The following is an 11,001-nucleotide window of genomic DNA, read 5'->3' on the forward strand; positions in this document are numbered from 1 at the left end:
CCAAATAGATCGATATGCAACAACTCCAATGGTTCTATCACCTTTGTTTTGATAATAGAAGGATGACTTTGTCGAATTTGCTTTCCCATTTCACAAGCTGCACATAGATGTTCTTTGTTGAATTTGAGAACTGGAAGACCTCGAACATGATCTCCTAGAACAAGCTTGTTGATATCCTTGAAATTAAGATGTGAGAGCCTTCGATGCCATAACCAGCTTTCGTCTGAGTGAGCCTTCGTTAGCAAGCAGACTGCTGGTTTCTCTCGAATTGGATTGAGGTTTAAAGGGTACATTTCCCCCTTTCGCTTTGATTTCAACAGAATGTTATTTGACTTCTTTTCGACTATCTTTGAGCCTTCATCATCAAACGAGACCTTCAATCCGGTCCCAACTACTAGATGTGATACACTGATAAGGTTGTGCTGCAATCCTTCAACATATGTGACCTTTCTTATTGAGAAATCACCATTCGTAATCATTCCATAGCCTTTCATAGTTCCAAATGAATTGTTGTCGTACTTCACAATTCCACCATCCTTGAGAGACCGAAACTCCCTCAGTTCTTCCTTTCGTCCTGTCATGTGACGTGAGCAACCACTATCAATATACCATTCTTCGTCAAACTACTCGTCACGTATAACCTGCAAAATATTAAGCAGATTTAGGAACCCAAAGTTTCTTGGGTCCTTGTGAGCCTTTTACTGGACATGGAATAATAAGAAAAACATCAACCATATAAGTTCTTTTAATTAGAGTTGTCTCATCTTTTCTCTTTATTGTGAAAACTTTAATTTTGTTTGGCTTAGATTCATTAGACGTAGGGTTTGAGATTTTGACGTCTGCATTCTTTTGGATCTCTTTCGGGCATTTGTTATCTTCTGGAAAGAGCTTTCCTTTCCCCTTTAAATCTTTTGAAGGATAAGAATTAGAATGAGAATGAGAAGAATAGGGTTTAGAAGCGATATTAGATCGTCGATTAATACCCTTCCTTGGTTGAGAACGGGAACACTCTTCCCTTCTGTTCGTCTGATTGAACTTGGGACCGAACCCATCCTTTCAGTTGCTATTATGTTGAGGACCGAAGCCATTATTTTGGTTGCTTACATCCTGAGGACCGAAGCTCTCCTTTCGGTTGCTTACTTGCCGTGGACTGAAACCCTCCTTTCGGTTCCTTACCTGTTGCGGACCGAAGCTTTCCTGTTGGTTCCTTTCATTCCAAGGACCGAAACCCTCCTTTCGGTTGCTTCTTAATTCTCCTCGTGACTTATGCGTCCTATCATACCTTACATAATGAGGATTTTGAGATCTCCAAAACTGTTTTCTTTCTGAGAGATTCTTCTTGTATCTCAGATTTCGTTGGTGTTTTCGTTTTGCCACCTATTTTGGATTTTTATGAATGTTGGCCTTTTTCTTTGGAACTTGAGCATGGCTTTCGCTCTTTGACGAAGATGTCACACTGGAAGTTATCACTGGTTCATCCAAAGATGTTTTGGTTCCACTTATGCTTGGCACATCATATCTTGCAGGCTCATTAAGTGGTTTCGGCACGTACCTACCATTCACTCTCCATGAGGTTTTCTGAAATAGGCCTTTTGTTTCATCAGCATTATCTATTGGTGCTGACCAGAAGAACTCTTCACATCCAGCTACATTATCTTCTTCTACCATAGCTGTCAGTTCTGTTGTTTATTGAGGAGTGACTCCTTAAACTGTGTAGACTTGATTTGGAGTGGTTTGAACCTTTGAATACACAACAGCTTTTGCCTTGAGAATTTTGGTATTGTCTGTCGATGAGTGAGCGAACTCAATTGAGTTTTCAGAAATCAGATTTTTTTGAGTTTCAGATTTGCTTTTGAAAAATTCTGAACAGTCCACCACATCCTCTATAGAGATTTCACTCATGTCACCATCCTCATTAAGTTCAGATGCATTTTAAACATCAATTTTATTTTCTGAACTTAGTTTGGCATTCAATGAGTCAAATTTCTTGTAACACTAGTCAAAATAGGTCAATAACAATCACATGTGATTATACCAATCATGTAAGGTGATTTTTTTAAAACTAGTAATGTAGTAAACTTAGTATGTATTTCATGAATTCTAATATAAATATGAACTTTCATACATACTTTATATTATAAATCAAATTATATGTCCATACGATTCCAAAAATGTAGACAACGTCGAAATCTAGCTTCGCATGAAGAAGTTATGATAAACCGAACACTATAAAACCTTTATAACAAGAGTAATTTAAAATAGGCTTAGAGTTATCTATTTTCATCTATTAGAGAGTTGTAGTACTCGGAATTACCTACGCGTGCATATAAAGAACATCAAAAACGGAGTTCGTATGCAAAAGTTATGGCCTTCCGAAGATGCGCTGTCAAAAACCCTAATTTGACTGAACTCACGAGATGAGCATCAAAACTCACGACGTGAGGAGTCAAAATGCCACATTTCGAAGCTAGAAGCCTACAGAATGATAACTCAAAAGCTCACGACGTGAGCAAGGTTTTCTCACGACGTGAGAACACTGCAGGACACGAATCGGGGCTAGAAAACACGCGTTAAAGCTACAAGATAACTCTTACCATAACTCACGACGTGAACCTATCATTTCTCACGTCGTGAGGGCCAAAAATCAGCCTATAAATAGCCATTTCGACCCCAAGGCTTAGTACTCCTAAATTTCTTCTCTCTCTCTCTCTCTCTTTCTCTCTCTCGTTTATTGAAGCCATTTCGCTTCCCGAGCACGGTGATCGTGAACCATTGACTGTCTTTAGTTAGATTCTATCGAATCATGATATTAAGGTTAGTTTCACGGCCCCACTTTCTAATATTTTCAGGGGAAAACACATGCTAAATATTATATATATGTTATTATTATGTCTATATGATAGTATATATCAGTATCAACGTACATAGTTATAATAACCGGGATATAGTTATTTCGTATTTGAAAGTATACAACTATCGTAAAGTTGTTAGCATGTTATTGTCATACTAATGTAGATCTTGAGTTATACTTAGGATTCTATATATATATATATATATATATATATATATATATATATATATATATATATATATATATATATATATATATATATATATTGTGTGTGCGATATAGTTCCAGAGTTATACTCGGAAGTTCTATATGTGAATTGATAAGTATGTTGTTATTATTGGTTTTATGTCAACATAAAACCAGGTATGTTATATGTTTCTATTATTGGTTTTATGTCAAGATAAAACTGGATATGTTATAGATTGTTATTGTTAGTCTTATGTAAAGATAAAACTTAGTATTGTTATTGATAGTTTTAAGTCAAGATAAAATTAGGAACATTATGTGTTGTTATTGTTGGTTTTAGGTCAAGATAAAACCTGGTTATACTTCAAGATATAGCTGTTATACTGCCTAAATGTGATGAAGTTAGGAGTAATGTTTAAAAGCATAGTCTAGTGACTTAGGGTTTTAGACCTGAAAATGTTTTTGTTGTTAGAGCTATAGGAAGCCGTCAAAGTCTACATGAGCTACCTCATTCATCAACTATGATTGGGGATCTTAGTGGAAGTCCTCTGACCTGTAACTGTTAATTTTGTGTGACCGAGGAAGTCATGTATGAATAAGATATGGGTTGACGACCCCACTCGTGGTTGTTAATTACAACCCAAGACAAGCGAGTGACGATTCGTTCCTTTTATTTTTATTCCAACGTCGATGAAGCGCACGGTGTCGTTTCTCATGGTAAATCATGAGTGTATTATTTCTCATGGTAAATCATGAGTGTATTGTTTTGTCAGAGGTTTTGTTGTCAAGCAGCGGTTACAGACTCATGGTAGCAACTTGTTAGAAACATTATACTTCGTCGCTATACAAGTATTAATGTTAAGTATAAGTTTTCCCTACTTATACCCTAGGTACTACTTGTATATTAAGTAGATAATTATACCTAGCACACATACTCGTATAGAATTGAAATAGATTTATACGTAGTGGTTTTACTCGTATAGAACTGAAATAAGATTTATACGTAGCAACTTTCGTTTGTATGGAATTACAATCACTTATATTCATAGTATATGAGACTTATAGGTATATACTTATTTGGTAAGTAAACTTTTATACCTTGGATATATATAGTAAATGTTGGAGAGTAAAAATTATACTTTCAAAACTATACTTTTGAAACTCAGAATATGTATTATTTTTATATGGAGTCAAAACCTGTGGACTCACCAACTTTATGTTGACGTATTTTAAATGCATGTGTTTTCAGGAAGTTGATAACTATGATACGAGAAATGACGTTATACTGCCCCATGTTTCCGCCGACGGCCGGGGTGTGACAAATTGGTATCAGAGCTATTAACTATAGTGAATTAGTACTTTCTTAGGAAAGCATGACTATAGTTTAGGGCTTACTCTGTTAGGTTTAGGTATATCCCTTAGCCTACGAATATAAACTATTATTAATTATACTACTAACGGACTACTTACGGGAGCGGTGACAGGATAGACATGTCACTTGGGTTGCTGTATTTCAGAACGGCTATATGATAAAATGATCCTGCCCTTTAACTGTCCTGACTGGCCGGTGCCTTATCAGCTAGACCTGAAGTAACAAATAATAATTAATGGAGCATGAATACAACAAATAATAAATATAGAGTCATATATGAAGACTCAGACCCGCGATGAGAATACACCTAAATACCTGGAATGTTTTTGATCTCAAGGATTTAGATCAGATATTCCAACTAAAGTTCATATGTGCATAGATCTTATCACAACTAGATGTAGGTGTACAACTATATTTTATTTTGATCAGATCATATGAACAATTTAAATTGGGAGTAATATTTGATAGACTAAACATTTGGTGATCCAGAATGTATAGGAACTAAACAAAATGCCTAGAATAAGTAGCGCTCGTCTAAACCTGAACCAACGACCAGAACCAGAACAACAACAACCGCAACCACCACCACCAGAAACAAACCCTCCAATAAGTTCAGTAGAACTTGAAGAAATTATAGCTCATAGAATCGTTGCAGCTCTTGCTAATGTCACAAGAGGAGGAGTTAGAAACGAAGGCAATGTAAGGACCGCCAGAATGTATACCTACAAGGATTTTATGAATTGCAAACCTAAGAGTTTCCATGGAACGGAAGGGCTCGTTATCTTGACTCGGTGGATTGAAAAGACAGAATCAGTATTTCAAATAAGCTTCTGTCCGAACAAATGTAAGGTACGATTTGCTGTGTGTACCTTCGCTGATGCAACACTTACATGGTGGAACAACCAAGTGAATACAATGGGTATTGATGATGCCAATTCCATGCAATGGGAAGAGCTGAAGAGGATGCTAGTAGAGGAGTATTTTCCCAGGGAGGAAATACATAAGTTGGAACAAGAATTGTGGACCTTAACCATGAAGGGTTCAGAGATAAATGCTTATACTACTAGATTTAATAATCTTGCGGTGATGTGTCTAGCACTAGTAACCCCAGAGTATAAGAAGATTGAGCGATATATCTGGGGTATAGCATCGCAAATCAAAGGAATGATGATCGCATCGAAGCCTACAACTTATGATAGTGCAAAGCGAATAGCTCATCAACTAACCAGCACAGAAATCCAAATGGGATTTATAGTTGAGTCTCCCAAATCTGGAACAAATAGGCACAAATTTAATGGGAACAATCCCATACAATCATTTGAGGAGAGACAAGAGGTGGCAACTAATTATGCAGCCACAACAGCAATACCCCTACAACCAAGGAAGTATGCTGGAAAACTCCCAATGTGCACTTAGTGCAATCGTCATCACATAGGTAACTGTTCATGGTGTAGTCAATGTAACCGTCTGCACGCAGGTGACTGTTATATTTGCATGAAGTGCAAAAAGAAGGGACACACTGCCAGTTACTGTAGGAGCACAATACCTACAATAGAAAATCAAGGAACAAACATTGGAATAGGCTATGATGGAGGAAGAGCATGTTTTGTAATAGGAAGCAGGGAATCTATCTAGTACCCTTCGGTGGTATCTAGTTTAAAGATTAATTTCGGGACGAAATTTACTTCAATGGGGGGAGAATGTAACACTAGTCAAAATAGGTCAATAACAATCACATGTGATTATACAAATCATGTACTGTGATTTTGTTAAAACTAGTAATGTAGCAAACTTACTATGTATTTCATGATAATTCTAATATAAATATGAACTTTCATACATACTTTATAGTATAAATCAAAGTATATGTCAATATGATTCCAAAAATGTAGAGAACGTCGAAATCTGGCTTCGCATGAAGAAGTTATGATAATCCGAACACTATAAAATCTTTATAACAAGAGTAATTTAAAATAGGCTTAGAGTTAGCTATTGTAATCCTACTGTAATCTATTAGAGAGTTGTAGTACTCGGAATTACCTATGCGTGCATATAGACAATGTCAAAGACGGAGTTCGTATGCAAAAGTTATGGCCTTCCCAAGATGTCGCTGTCAGAAACCCTAATTTGACTGAACTCACGAGGTGAGCATCAAAACTCACGATGTGAGGAGTCAAAACGCTACATTTTGAAGCTAGAAGTCTACGGAATGATAACCCAAAAGCTCACGACGTAAGCAAGGTTTTCTCACGACGTGAGGACACTGTAGGACACGAATCGGGGCTAGAAAACACGTGTTAAAGCTACAGGATAACTCTTACCATAACTCACGACGTGAACCTATCATTTCTCACATCGTGAGGGCCAAAAATCAGCCTATAAATAGCCATTTCGACCCCAAGGCTTAGTACACCTGAATTTCTTCTCTCTCTCTCTCTCTCTCTCTCTCGATTGTTGAAGCCATTTCGCTTCCCGAGCACGGTGATCGTGAACCGCTGACTGTTTTTAGTTAGATTCTATCGAATCATGATATTAAGGTGAGTTTCACGGCCCAACTTTCTAATATTTTCGGGGGAAAACACATGCTAAATATTATATATACGTTATTATTATATCTATATAATATTATATATCAGTATCAACGTGGATAGTTATAATAACCGGGATATAGTTATTTCGTATTTGAAAGTATACAACTATCGTAAAGTTGTTAGCATGTTGTTGTCATACTAATGTAGATATTGAGTTATACTTAGGATTCAATATATATATATATATATATATATATATATATATATATATATATATATATATTGTGTGCGATATAGTTCCAGAGTTATACTCGGAAGTTCTATATGTGAATTGATAAGTATGTTGTTATTATTGGTTTTATGTCAACATAAAACCAGGTATGTTATATGTTGCTATTATTGGTTTTATCTCAAGATAAAACTGGATATGTTATATGTTGTTATTGTTAGTTTTACGTTAAGATAAAACTTAGTATTGTTATTGATAGTTTTATGTCAAGATAAAACTAGGAACGTTATGTGTTGTTATTATTGGTTTTAGGTCAAGATAAAACCTGGTTATACTTCAAGATATAGCTGTTATACTGCCTAAATGTTATGAAGTTAGGAGTAATGTTTAAAAGCATAGTCTAGTGACTTAGGGTTTTAGACCTGAAAATGTTTTTGTTGTTAAAGCTATAGGAAGCCGTCAAAGTCTACATGAGCTACCCCATTCATGAACTAAGATTGGGGATCTTAGTGGAAGTCCTCTGACCTGTAACTGTTAAGCCCGTGTGACCGAGGAAGTCGTGTATGAATAAGATATGGGTTGACGACCCTACTCGTGGTTGTTAATTACAACCCAAGAGAAGCGAGTGACGATTCGTTCCTTTTATTTTTATTACGGCGTCGGTGAAGCGCACGGTGTTGTTTCTCATGGTAAATCATGAGTTTATTGTTTCTCATGGTAAATCATAAGTGTATTATTTTGTCAGTGGTTTTATTGTCAAGCAGCGGTTACAGACTCATGGTAGCAACTTGTTAGAAACATTATACTTTGTCGCTATACAAGTATTAATGTTAAGTATAAGTTTCCCCTACTTATACCCTAGGTACTATTTGTATATTAAGTAGATAATTATACCTAGCACACATACTCGTATAGAATTGAAATAGATTTATACGTAGTGGTTTTACTCGTATAGAACTGAAATAAGATTTATACGTAGCAACTTTCGTTTGTATGGAATTACAAACACTTATATTCATAGTATATGAGATTTATAAGTATATACTTATTTAGTAAGTAAACTTTTATACCTAGGATATATATAGTAAACGTTGGAGAGTCAAAATTATACTTTCAAAACTATACTTTTGAAACTCGGAATATGTATTATTTTTATATGGAGTCAAAACCTATGGACTCACCAACTTTATGTTAACGTATTTTAAATGCATGTGTTTTCAGGAAGTTGATAACTATGATACGAGAAATGACGTTACACTTCTCGGTGTTTCCGCCAACGGCCGGGGTGTGACATTTCTGTACAGTTTCGGTTCTTAACTTCAATCTATCATTTTCGTCTAATAGATTTTTGAGCATGTCCTTATGGTATTTGGACTTTATGTAGGACTCTATTTTGTCAAGACAAAATTTTTAGGCAGGAGTGACTTCGTCAGAAGATACAAAATTTTCACAGTTGTAAGCTTCGGCATCGACTTCATCCTCCTTTAACTCAAGGATGGGTAAAATTATGCAATGTATCTTCTTTCCTATTTCACAATCGAGATACAATTGAGTGATATTAAAATAAAGTCTTTTCGCAATTAAACAAAAACTGTTTCGTTGTTTTAAAAGCTTAAGATTGTCTCGTTGCAAATAGATTGACTCATCCCTAGACCTAATTAACTTTTTCTCCTTCTGCTCAATCCACATCCTTCTCTCCTCACTCTTCGATGATGTCCTGCTAATTTGATCAGTCAGGTTAGAGTTTGTGACATGCGTTTGGGTAAGACTACTACTTATACTAGAAAATTTTTATTTTAAGCTATTCAGTTCCTTGTCATAGTTAGTAATATTATTTTCAGAGAAGTAAGAATATTTTGTACCTTCTTGATCAACTCCTCACATTCATTGATCAGTGTACTGACAGGTTTCGCAGCAAAACACCTATCCTCTCACTCCTTCTGTTCTTCCAGCCCACCATCTGTTGAATATCCTCTCATCTGAGATACTCCTTCTGTCACCATCAAACACTTTCCTGCAACATATTCTTCTTTCACCAACATCGCCTTGCCATGAGTCAGTTTTCTTACTTCTTCGTCCTCTAAATACGTGGATCACACTTCCACTCCACTGAATTCATCATTGTTACCTGTATCCTGTACAATCAAAGCATTCATGGTTTTATTGTTAGCTGCTGATTTTCTTTTCTTGATCTCCTCCAATCATCTCAAGAGGTTCGCTTCCTCATCATCCTCATCAATCTTTTCTGCCTTTTTCTTCAGCATGCAGTCCTTGGCAAAGTGATACTTGCCTCCACAATAATGGCAATCAAATCCTGAGTCACCACCATTCTTCGCCTCTTTCTTGGATTCTTCTGACTTCGAACCTATCTTCGGTTCCTCCTTCACTTTTTCAGAACTATAACTTCCCTATCAGTTTCGGTTCTTGTTGGCTAGGAACTTTCTTTTGATGAACTTTCTAGGATTGGAAACCATCAGGGCATACTCTTCACCGGTTAGATCATAGTCAGCAAGATCAAATTCTTCTTCTTCCTCAACAACACTTTTCCCTTTTGAAACAAGAGCTAATGAAGCCAAACTGGAAACCATGTTCGTTTCCTTTGATACTGCACTTTCATGGGACTTAAGAATTCCCACCAGTTTCGCTAGAGAATATGATTTAAACTGTTTGTGTGCCTTTACTTTCGACACGATTGCCATCCATTTGGGTCTAAGACCGTTCATGAAGGTAACTTTTTGTTCAATAACCTTCCTTTCGATCCCGTGCTTTATCATCTTACTTAGTAGATGGTTAAACCGATCAAAAGCCTGAACGAGTTTCTCTTCGGGCTTCTGTTTGAAATCACCAAATTCAGAAAGCAGCAAGGTCTGAATCGAATGTTCCAGATCTTCATCAGTGGAATACAATTCTTTCAACCTATCCCATATCACTTTAGTTGTAGCGCAAGAACTCACCAATCGAAACGTATCCGACTGCAAAGCAAACCTAATCATTCTTAAGGCCTTGATGTTGCATTGAAGCTTCACATTCTCGTCTTGAGGAATGTCTTTCACATCATTCACAAGCTGATTGTACTCCTTTTGAGTTTTGACAATCTTTGAGGTGCTCGAGTGAGCAAATGGGCCAACTGTGATTGCTTCCCAAATCAAGTACCCATTATCTTCTGAGCCGATCACATAATCTTCGAAGTGGTGCATCCAAACCTCATAACCCTGAGTGTATAAGATTGGAATCCTTTTCGTTGATCTAATATTGTTGGAGATGTTGATTGGATTGGTTTGCGAATCATCCATGGACATTGTGATGAAGTTTGATCGATAACCTGTTTAAGATCAGACTTGTAATTTATCGTTAGAGTAAGATCGACAATTAATGAGATACGCCAATATGGAATGACGGCTCAATTAATATCAATCAATGCGGAAAAACCCTAATAACTTCTTCAACAGAAGAGATGTGTATGAATTACACAGTCTCCTGCTCTGATACCAATAGATGAGAATAAATCTTAGATCGTTTAGATCTTTCATAGGTATATTGATGAAAAACAAACAATTCAAACACAATACGATTATGAACACAGTATGGAATCAATGTAAAGCTTATGATTCAAATATAGTCACGCCTTAGCAAAGCTCGATGAAGAACTTCCACTGTAGAGGCGAGCTATGGTTTACAATAATGATGAGAAAAATAATTAAAGCGTTACTAACTAATGATGCATGCATGCACCTTAATACTAAAACCCTAGATTAAAATAATGCACGGTTGGACAGGCCCAAACCGGCAACCAAAACTAGGCTAAGGACCGAGCCCATGACGCAACACTATA

This window comes from Lactuca saligna, chromosome 4 (genome assembly GCF_052625555.1).
Source record: "Lactuca saligna cultivar CGN05327 chromosome 4, ASM5262555v1, whole genome shotgun sequence".
NCBI lineage: Eukaryota > Viridiplantae > Streptophyta > Magnoliopsida > Asterales > Asteraceae > Lactuca > Lactuca saligna.